The following is a 12,308-nucleotide window of genomic DNA, read 5'->3' on the forward strand; positions in this document are numbered from 1 at the left end:
CATACTGATCTGATGACTCTATTTTTAATATAGGTGGAAATCAGGACATGTGATGCCTCCAGCTTTGTTTTTCTTTCTTAAGACTGTGTTGCCTATTCAAAGGTTTTTCATGGTTTTATACAAAGAATTGTTCTATTTCTGTGAAAAAATGCCGTTGAAATTTTGATAGGGATTTAAGTGAATTTTTTCAAAATTTTTTCCTCTTTACTCCTTAGATTGGAATATTTCCATTTATCTCTCCAAGTCTGTTGTGGTAGCCATTTGGAATCTCTATGCTATTAAGACTATCCAGCAAAATTTCTATTTTATATACCGTCATTTTCAATTCTACAGTTTCTATTCAGTGTACTATTGTAGTTTATGAATTTATGATAACATTTTCATCTGTTCATCTGAAAAAAACTTCTCATTTTTAAACATGTTTATTGTAGCTTCTCTGAATTAGGTGCTAATTCCAACATCAGGGTAAACTTAGAGTTGTTTTCTCTTGACTATGGGACAATTTTTTGTTCTGAAGTTTTTTTCCTCCGAAGTATCTTATAAATTCCAGGTTCTCAAAAGTATTATTTTGTTGGTGTAAATATTAGTATTATCTTGTTTTTTAATTTTTAAGGATTTTTTATGAAATTTAAATATATAGTTGATGTGTGATATTTAAATTACAGATGTACAATACAGTGATTCACCATTTTAAAGGTTATACTCCATTTATAGTTGTTATAAAATATTGGCTCAATTCCCTGTGTTATACAATATATCCTTGTAGTTTATTTTAAAAATAGTAGTTTGTACCTCTTAATTCTCTTCTCTTGCCTCTCCCCCCTAATCTCTCCCCACTGTGGTGGTTTAGTTGCTATATCATGTCCAACTCTTGCAACCCCATGGACTGTAGCCTGCCAGGCTCCTCTGTTTATTGGATTCTCTAAGCAAGAATAATGGAGTGGGTTGCCATTTCCTTCTCCCCACTGGTAACCACTAATTTTTTCCCATATCTGTGAGTCTGTTTTTGTTTTTTGTTGTTATAGTCACTAGCTTGTTGAATTTTTAAATTACACATATAAGTGATAATATACAGTATGCCTTTCTCTTTCTAACTTATTTCACTTAGAATAATACCCTCCAAGTCCATCCATGTTGCTGCAAATGGCAAATTTTCATTCTTTTTTTTTTTTATGGCTGAGTAGTATTTGATTGTGTGTGTGTGTATATATAGATATACACCACATCTTCCTTATCTATTCATCTGTTGATGGAAACAGGTAACTTTCAAATCTAGGCAATTGTTGATAGTACTTCTGTAAACATTGAGATTGGATGTATCTTCTTGAATTAGCGTTTTTGGATTTTTTCAGATATATACTCAGGATACAATTGCTGGGTCATATGGTAGTTCTATTTTTAGTTTTCTGAGAAACTGCCATCCAGTTTTCCACAGTGGCTGCACCAACTTACATTCCCATCTACAGTATACAAGTGTTCCCTTTTCTCCACGTCTTTGTCAACATTTGTTACTTGTGTTCTTTTTGATAATAGCCATTCTGATAAATGTAAAGTGATATCTCATTGTAGTTTTGATTTGCATTTCCCTGAGCAATATTGAGAATCTTTTCATGTGTTTGTTGGGCATCTGTGTGTCTTCTATTGAAAAATGTCTATTAAGGTCTTCTGCCCATTTTTAAACTAGGTTTTTCTTTATTTGATACTGAATAATTATATTTTGGATATTAACTCCTCTTCAGTCATATCACTTGCAAATATTTTTTCCCATTCAGTAGGTTATAATTTTGTTTGGTCAATGGTTTCCCTTACTAGCAAAAGTTTTTTTAGGTTTAATTAGGTCTCATTTATTTTTGCTTTTATTTCCTTTGTTTTAGGAGACAGATTAAAAAAATAATGCTATGGTTTATGTCAGAGAGTTCTGCATATGGTTTCCTCCAGAAATTTTATGGTTTCCAGTCTTAGATTTGGGTCTTTAATTTACTTTGAGTTTGTTTTTTTATATGCTGTTAGAGAATGTTTTGATTTGATTGTTTTACATGTAGCTGTGCAGTTTTCCTAGCAGCACTCACTGAAGAGGTTGTCTTTTCTCTACTAAATATTCTTGCCTCCTTTGTCATAGATTAATCGACAATAGTGCATGGCTTTATTTCTGGGCTCTCTCTCCTGTTCCATTGATCTGTGTGTCTGTTTTTGTGCCAGTACCATACTGTTTTGATTACTACAGCTTTGTATCAATAGTATAGTCTGAAGTGATAGAATAGTCTGCAGTCAGGGAGCATGGTTCTGTGAAAAATACCATTGGTATTTTGATAGGGATTGCACTGAATTTGTCAATTGCCTTAGGTAGTGTGGTATTTTAACAGTATTAATTCTTAATTCTGAGGCTATAGTATATCTTTCCATCTTTTTCTATCATCTTCAGTTTCATTGATCAATGTCTTAGTTTGTGGAGTACAGGTCTTTTGCCTCCTTCGGTAAGTTTATTTCTAGTTATTTTATTTTTGATGCAATGGTAAATGGAATTTCTTTAATTTCTTCTGATGTTTTTGCCTTTTTCAATGTCAAGTAATTTTTGTATTCTATAATGGGCATTATTGTTGATAGATGGTTGGGAGTTCTGAATTTTGTTGTCTTTCAGTGTAGAATCTTGACTTTTGTCCTAGTAGGCATTATAATGTAATTGAATTGTAGCTCCTGACTCTGTGACCTTTCTGGTGAGCAAGTTCCCGAAATTTCCTCTCAGTTTTTAAGCCTCCACTTGTTTCTTTCACCTGGTGCCATGAAGTCCACTTGTAGTTCAAGGATCAGAGGAGGATTTGGGTAGAGTCTTTAAACAGGGTTTAGTCTCTCTTCTTGAGAGCTGTTTGTCAAGGGGTTTCTCTCAGACCTGAACTCCATCTTCTGATTTCATGCTGTACTGAGCTGCTCAGACTGGAAAGCACCCTTACAGAAAAATCTGTGTGAACTTAAATTTCACCCACTGCAGTTATTCTCTTTTCAAAAGTCTTTTCTTCTTAAATCCTGAAAGCTTTGCTCACTTCCTAGTACCTTAACTTATAATGATTGTTTTCATTTATATTTTGTCTGGAGTTTATAATTGTTATCTATGGGAGAGTCATCCACTCTGTCATTACTGGGAGAAGAATCTGTGCTGACTTTTAATATGCTGGAGTAATCATAAATTGTGAAATCTTTCTTCAGGTATCTTGGAAAGGAAATGCCAAAAAACCTTTTCAAGCCACATTTTTTTTTTTTAAGTGAGCCATCTATCAAACACTAAATGTTTTTGGTTTGCAACTCATCTAGTTCACACTGTGAAATAAATCAATTGTAGATATTCTAGTTGTTGCCTAATACAATTTCTCCTAAACACACAATAAATACTATGTGTGTTTTTTTTTAATCAACAAAGGCTGATCAACTTGTTTGTACCAAAGCTGAACCTTGTGAATGAGTACTTATTTATCAACCTTTAGATTTATATGTAAACATGGAAGTTCATTGATCAATAAAAGCATGTGTAAAAAGCATATCAGTGGTAACATGGACTTTGGAGCTTTAGCATTAGTGTGCGAAAAATGTTTTTTGTTATTGGAACTATTTATATGGAAACTGGCAATGAGTATAGGTAAAAGTTACTCAAAACACCAGGTTAATATGACCAGGCATTTCCTTTCTCAGGTCACTGAAGGCAATTAAAGCTTGGCTACAATGGATGTATGACATTGGTTCAAGGTGAACATTTGCTCTCTTTTAAATTGCATTTTCTTCTTCACCTTTGTTGCCAAGAAGGCTATAAAATTTATGAAATAAGTTTCATACTGTGTATTTGTTAAAAACAAACAAACCAGAGTAAAGTCATTATATACTTTTCCTTATGACAAAAAATATGCTATTGTAGGTAGTGGAAGAGAAGCAAAAATAGCAAATTTCAATGTTTGAAGCATATCTGGCAATGAATTTGTAGGGAATTAAGTTCAGCTCAGTTGCTCAGTCCAGTTCAGTCACTCATTCATGTTCGACTCTTTGCGACCCGATGGACTGCAGCACGCCAGGCCTCCCTGTCCATCACCAACTCCCAGAGTTTATTCAAATTCATGTCCATTGACTCAGTGATGCCATCCAACCATCTCATCCTCTGTTGTCCCCTTCTCCTCCTGCCTTCAATCTTTCCCAGCATCAGGGACTTTTCAAATGAGTCAGTTCTTTGCGTCAGGTGGCCAAAGTACTGGAGTTTCAGCTTCAGCATCAGTCCTTCCAATGAATATTCAGGGTTGATTTCCTTGAGGATGGACTGGTTGGATCTCCTTGCAGTCCTAGGAACTCTCAAGAGTCTTCTCCAACACCACAGTTCAAAAGTATCTTTTCATCTAAAGAGCAAGTGTCTTTTTAATTTCATGGCTGCAGTCACCATCTGCCATGATTTTGGAGTCCCCCAAAATAGAGTCTGTCACCGTTTCCACTGTTTCCCCATCTATTTGCCATGAAGTGATGGGACCAGATGCCATAATCTTAGTTTTCTGAATGTTGAGTTTTAAGTCAACTTTTTCACTCCTCTTTCACTTTAATCAAGAGGCTCTTTAGTTCTTCACTTTCTGCCATAAGTGTGAGTGTCATCTGCATATCTGAGGCTATTGATATTTCTCCCAGCAATCTTGATTCCAGTTTGTGTGTCATCCAGTCCAGCATTTCTCATGATGTACTCTGCATGTAAGTTAAATAATCAGGGTGATAGTATACAGCCTTGATGTGCTCCTTTCCCAACTTGGAACCAGTCTCTTGTTTCATGTCCAGTTCTAACTGTTGCTTCTTGACCTGCATACAGATTTCTCAGGAGGCAGGTCAGGTGGTCTGGTATTCTGGTCTCTTGAATTTTCCAATTTTTGTGATCCACACAGTCAAAGGCTTTGGCATAGTCAGTAAAGCAGAAATAGATGTTTTTCTGAAACTCTCTTCCTTTTTTGATGATCCAACAGATGTTGGCAACTTAATCTCTGGTTCCTCTGCCTTTTCTAAATCTAGCTTGAACATCTGGAATTTCATGATTCACATATTGTTGAAGACTGGCTTGGAAAATTTTGAGCATTACTTTGCTAGTGTGTGAGATGCATGCAATTGTGCACTAGTTTGAGCATTCTTTAGCATTGCCTTTCTTTGGGTTTGGAAAGAAAACTGACTTTTTTCAGTCCTGTAGCCACTGCTGAGTTTTCCAAACTTGCTGGCATATTGACTGCAGCACTTGAACAGCATCATCTTTTAGGATTTGAAATAGCTCAACTAGAATTCCATCACCTCCACTTGCCTTGTTCATACTGATGCTTCTTAAGGCCCACTTGACTTCACATTCCAGGATGTGTGGCTCTAGGTGAGTGATCACACCATCGTGATTACCTGGGTCATGAAGATCTTTTTTGTATAGTTCTTCTGTGTATTCTTGCCACCTCTAATTAGTAATCATTATTCTTAAGAATTTGCATGCCTTTTTGTGAGGTGTCTTTAAGTGACTTTTTGTGATTGGGTAGATAAGACTCTGAGTACTTTGGAGATAGAATTGTTTCATACTCCTTTGTACTCCATTATCTAATAACACAGTGCCTGACTCACAGTAAGTAGACAAAACGTATCTATTTTCCAAATAATTTTTTTATATAAATATATTTTTCAAGCAAGGAAGAATAATTTAGGCCATTGGATTTTTATCATTTCTATCACTTTATACATTATTTTTATGCCATATAATCTTTGTATGATTACTTCAATTCTAAATAAATTTCCTCTTAAAAATATCATAATTTATTCCATAATAAAAAATTTATTCTTCAAGGAGCATACTAACATACCTCAAGTGAACTTCCAGATGTTCAAGCTAGATTTAGAGAAGGCAGAGGAACCAGAGATCAAATTGCCAACATCCATTAGATCATCAAAAAAGTAGAGTTTCAGAAAAATATCTATTCCTGCTTTACTGACTATGCCAAAGCCTTTGACTGTATGGATCACAACAGCTGTGTAACATTCTTCAAGAGAAGGGAATACCAGACAACCTGAGCTGCCTCCTGTGAAATGTGTATGCAGGTCAAGAAGCAACAGTTAGAACTGAACATGGAACAAGAGACTGGTTCCAAATTGGGAAAGGAGTGCATCAAGGCTGTATATTGTCACCTTACTTGTTTAACTCATATGTAGCATACATCATGTGAAATGCTGGGCTGGATGAAGCACATTCTGGGGTGAAGATAGTTGGGAGAAATATCAGTAACCTCAGATATGCAGATGACACCACCCTTATGGCAGAAAGTAAAGAGGAACTGAAGAGCCTCTTGATGAAAGTGAAAGACGAGAGTGAAAAAGTTGGCTTAAAGCTCAAAATTCAGAAAATGAAGATCATGGCATCTGGTCCCATCACTTCATGGGAAATAGATGCAGAAACAATGTAAACAGTGATAGACTTTATTTTCTTGGGCTCCAAAATCACTGCAGATGGTGACTGCAGCCATGAAATTAAAAGACGCTTGCTCCTTGGAAGAAAAGCTATGACCTACCTAGATAGTATATTAAAAAGCAGAGACATTACTTTGCCGACAAAGTTTTGTCTAATCAAAGCTATGTTTTTCTAGTTGTCATGGGTAGAAGTGAATGCTGGACTATAAAGAAGGCTGAGTGAGTGAGTGAGTGAAGTTGCTCAGTTGTGTCTGACTCTTTGCAACCCCGTGGACTCCCAGGCTCCTCTGTCCATGGGATTCTCCAGGCAAGAATACTGGAGTGGGTTACCATTTCCTTCTCCAGGGAATCTTCCTGACCCAGGGATCGAACCCAGGTCTCCTGCATTGGAGGCAGATGCTTTAACCTCTGAGCCAAAGAAGGCTGAGCACCAAAGAATTGATGCTTTAGAATGTGGTGCTGGAGAAAACTCTTGAGAGTCCCTTGGACTGCAAGGAGATGAAACCAGTCAATCCTAAAGGAAATCAATGCTGAATATTCATCGGAAGGACTGAAGCTGAAGCTCAAGTACTTTGGCCACTGATGTGAAGAACTGACTCATTGGAAAAGACCCTGATGTTGGGAAAGATTGAAGTCGGGAGGAGAAGGGGACGATAGAGGATTAAATGGTTGGATGGCATGACCGACTTGATGGCCATGAGTTTGAGCAAGCTCTGAGGATTGGTGACGGACAGGGAGGCCTGGCATATTGTAGTCCATGGGGTCACAAAGAGTCAGACATGACTGAGCAACTGAACTGAACGTACTAAACTTAAAACCAAGATCTCTGCTTTGAAAGTGAAGCACATTTTCAAACTTTAAAATTCAAGCATAGCTAAGGAGGTTACTGTTTAAAGGGAAAAATGATTAGCCTCTTGAGAATCTTAAGGTGACGGGTATACTTTCTGGTTTTCCTATTTGAAATTCCTAGTTTGTAGTAGGAAATCAATAAATGTTGCATTAAATTGATGGAGAGTGAGTGTAGGGTTATTAAGATATGTTATTCAAATAATAAATGTGATCTTAATATTTCTTAGCTGATAAATTGTCAACCAGAGACATTCATTGAATAAGAGTTACATGTTTCTTCTGTTGTGCTTAGTCACTTCAGTGATGTCCAACTCTGTGAGACCCTATGTACTCCAGCCCACCAGGCTCCTCTGTCTGTGGGGTTTCTCCAGGCAAGAATACTGGAGTAGATTGGTATGCCCTTCTCCAAGGGATCTTTCTAACCAAGGGATCAAACCCAGGTTTCCCACATTGCAGGCAGATTCTTTACCATCTGAGCCACTGGGGAAACCCTGACTCATTGGAAAAGACCCTGATGCTGGGAAAGATTGAAGGCAGGAGGAGAAGGGGACGACAGAGGATGAGAGTGTTGGATGTATCACTGACTCGATGGACATGAGTTTGAGCAAGCTCTGGAAGTTGGTGATAGACAGGGAAGCCTGGTATGCTGCAGTCCATGGGGTTGCAAAGAGTTGGACATGACTGAGTGACTGAACTGACTGATGGTATGTTTGCATACTCCATCAGAATTTTCAAATATAATGTTAACTTTTATTGATCTAGCTAATGTATATTTATTGTCCCCTATCTTTTTTGCAGAATTTTATTATATATAGTAAATTGTTGAGATTTGCTGTTTGTTTTACTGTTCCTGGCAGCTTTTATTTTTTTTTTAATTTTACTTTATTTTACTTTACAATACTGTATTGGTTTTGCCATACACCTACATGAATCTGCCACGGATGTACACGTGTTCCCAATCCTGAACCCCCCTCCCCATTCCATCTCTCTGGGTCATCCAAGTGCACCAGCCCCAAGCATCCTGTATCCTGCATCAAACCTAGGCTGGCGATTCATTTATTACATGATATTATACATGTTTCAATGTCATTCTCCCAAATCATCCCAGCCTCTTCCTCTCCCACAGAGTCCAAAGGACTGTTCTATACATCTGTGTCTCTTGCTGTCTCACATACGGGGTTATCCTGGCAGCTTTTATAGTGTGTTGAAGAGTTAAGTGTTTTTGCAGTTGTTCTGATTTTTGTTTGAAGGCCCCTGTGTCAGTCAGTGGATACCCACCCAAGACTTATTTTAGCAAAAGACCCCTCCCCGCCATGTTCCTTGTCTTCTTATCACCTAATAGTTACTGGGGTGCTTATGAATATGAAGGTAAGTTTTTTGGAATGTAGCATATTGAGCAATTGCCCTTTATTCCTGACCTTATTCTTTTTTTGACCTTGCATTCTTCCATTCATATTGACAGAATTTCTATGAAATAATGACGATAAGAATAACTTAGTTGTAATACAGTTGACATTTTTCTACTTGCTTCTTCATATACCGACTACCCAGCTGAGTGCCCTATTTGATGTTATCCGTCAGTAGTGTCCAGTCAGAGAAAAGAAATCACTTTGGGTATTTGAGTAGAGGGAGATTTAATGTTGACATCATTACAGTGATGCTGATCAGGCTGGAAGGAGGAGGAGCAGGAGATGTGTTGCTGTCCCTCTGCTGGAGCCCAAGATTCCCCCCTTGACACCTGTAGCTGTTGGGGAACTGTTTTCTTCCTTATCTTGGATTTGGTGATATTAAAAACTTTGTTAGAATATGTAGGTCAATGAAAGTGAACTACATTTAATATGAGTTATTGAGTATAAAATCGAGTTAATGAAACCACTTCCACGAGTATCTGCTGGTGTAATACTATGACTGCTGGCTCCATTAGCTTTTGAATTCCTACCTGGAAGGTCCCTATGTTTATTCAGTGTTCATTGAACTGCGTGAAGGAATTTGTGTTTTGTGACTTCATAAAGGGTTTTTGAAAGAGGGAATAGGTAGGTAACTAAATTTTATTACCCTTTTCACTCAGTCTTGGAAAACTGATAAATTTTTATGCTTATTTGTTTCTAAGAATTTCAGGGAGAAACTGCTGGGGTTGATGGGATTGGGATGTGTCTGGTAGTTCATACTTAAAAGTATAATATTGTACGAAGTGTAATAGACTATGTTACATGAAATTTTTATTTCTATATTTGAATTAAATACTTGAATATGAAGGTATAATCATAAAGTTATTGGTTTCAGATATTTTGTTGGTACTTGTGGAATGAAATTTTAAAGTATTGAATAAATTCTATATAATGGAAGATTTCAGGACACAGAAAAATGTAAAAAAAATAATAGGGTGAATATCATATGCCTATCACCCAATTTGCTTCAGAATTTGGAAAATATCTTAAACATAAGAAAGCAAAATAAGTAACAATTACATGTTTTAATGAAATCTTTACAAATTTGAATTGAAAATCTTGAAAGTTATTTTTATCTGCAGGGATTAAAAATCCCATTTCTAAATGAGATGTTTTAGGAATGGTACACTTTAGTTATTTTTATAAGAGCATTAAATATTGTCAGTTCAGTCTCTTCTCCAGTTTTATATTAAACTGTTGTCAACTTATTTTTGGGAAATTATCTCTATTCCTCTCATTTACAGTATATAGTGCATGAAAAACTGCATAAAACTATCTAGACTGAAATCAAAGCATGTGAGAGCTTGTGCACATTATAAGAATACAGGAATATCATGTATGTTTTGGACATATGGCATTATTAGGCATGTTTTTGTTTCATAGAACAGTTGGAATAAAATTACAAATCTGTTTAAATGAGGTAAAAGATTATATGGTTCTTTATGCAGAAAATACCTCGTTTCTCTTACTTTATTGTCTCATTTGGTTTTAGATGAAGGATGTCAGATTGTATAATGAGGGAACCCATTCTCATTTTCACCAAGACTGCCCAAATTTAATACATGTGCTTCAAGCTTCAGTATCCTTCTAAGTATTAATAATAATCGTCTTTGTTTCTATTTTGTTTGTCACATGTGGGCAAGGACATTTTGAAGCTTATAATTTAGCTCTGCTCAACTGTCTGTAACAATACTAATTGAAATTATTATAGTTGTTTATGATATTAAAAGTTGTAATTTTCTCTTCTGTTTTTTTTTGAAATTTTCAGTTATTGGAATCATTTGAGGTAGCACCCAAAGACTCTCTCATAAAACATTTCTAAAAAATTTTGTAAATTCTTTTTTCATAATCAAATAACATAATGAAATACATGTGTAGGTTTAGGCCTGAGAGGATTTTTTTTCCAATATAATCAATTGAAAGTAAATCACTCAATACCTATATTCTTCATGTCTTCGTAGACATTGAGGAAAATAAAAGGATCAGCCTCATCTAAATGTCTTTTGTATTTTGCATCTATGTGGAATTTACTCAGTGAATTACTTATGGCTAATGTAGAATTCTATTTTATTTATTCCCTTCCCAAATAGTGCACACACAGACACACATGCATGTGCACACATGCAACATGTGAACTATCTTGTCAGCCCACACTTATTATACTTAAAGGAAAAATAAAGTATAAAGTAGCAATAGTGGTGCAGTCAAGGGGAAAAAGGAATGAAAGGATTAGATTTAATAGAAGTACCTTTTCTGGAAATAAAAAATAGCAGGGTTTCAAATAAGTCCAAAAAGAAATAGAATGGCAATTTACTTAATACCATGTTAAGATAAAGATTTAAAATTTATATTTCTTAGAAGGACATAACTTGATTCTCCACATTTAATAAAATAAAGCCATCATTTATTTACCTGGAAATACATGCAGGAAACAAAATAGCTGCCATCAAGAATTACCTTGAGATCAGATCAATGAAACAGTATGTCTTCAATGTTCTCTGTCATACTAGGCACTCAGAAATGTAAAATATGATGAATAATTTAATTGTTTAAAGAACAAACATAAGAAATTAAACTATAAGATGACTTTTTAGGGAGTATGGGGTCAATATGACTAGGAACTTGGTGTTTACTTGAAGGATAAGACCTATTAGGCTAGGCAGTATGTTCTAGACACACAGGTGAAGAAAAGACATAGGCATGCAAATAAGTGTTAGATGTGTGGATAAGACTGGGAAAAAAGGTCTAATGACACCAAGCCCTTGGCATTTACTTTGTTGTTGTTCAATTGCTCAGTCCTGTCTGACTCTTTGTGACCCCATGAACTGCAGCATACCAGGCTTCCCTGTCCTTGATTATCTCCTAGCAGTTGCTCAAACTCACGTCCATTGAGTTGGTGATGCCATCCAACCATCTCATCCTCTGTCACCCCTTCTCCTCCTGCCCTCAATGTTCCCCAGCATCAGGGTCTTTTCCAGTGAGTTGGTCCTTCATGTCAGGTGGCCAAAGTATTGGAGTTTCAGCATCAGTCCTTCCAATGAATATTCAGAGTTGATTTCCTTTAGGATTGACTGGTTTGATCCCCTTGCAGTCTGAGAGACTCTCAAGAGTCTTCTCCAGCACCACAGTTTGAAAGCATCAATTCTTTGGTGCTCAGCCTTATGTTCCAACTCTCACATCTGTACTTGACTACTGGAAAAACCAAAGCTTTGACTATATGGACCTTTTGTTGGCGAAGTGATGTCTCTGCTTTTTAATATGCTGTCTAGGTTGGTCATAGCTTTTCTTCCAAGGAACAGGTGTCTTTTAATTTCAAGGCTGCAGTCACCCTCCCCAGTCATTTTAGAGCCCAAGAAAATAAAATCTGTTGCTGTTTCCACTTTTTCTTATCTGTCTGTCGTGAAGTGATGGGACCATATGCCATGATCTTAGCATTTTTACATATACTTTATTTTTTAAATTATTTTAATTGGAGGCTAATTACTTTACAATATTATAGTGGTTTTTGCCATACATTCACATGAATCAGCCATGGGTGTACATATGTTCCCCATCTTGAACCCTCCCCCT

Source organism: Capricornis sumatraensis, chromosome 15, assembly GCF_032405125.1.
Source record: "Capricornis sumatraensis isolate serow.1 chromosome 15, serow.2, whole genome shotgun sequence".
In the NCBI taxonomy this organism is placed as follows: domain Eukaryota; kingdom Metazoa; phylum Chordata; class Mammalia; order Artiodactyla; family Bovidae; genus Capricornis; species Capricornis sumatraensis.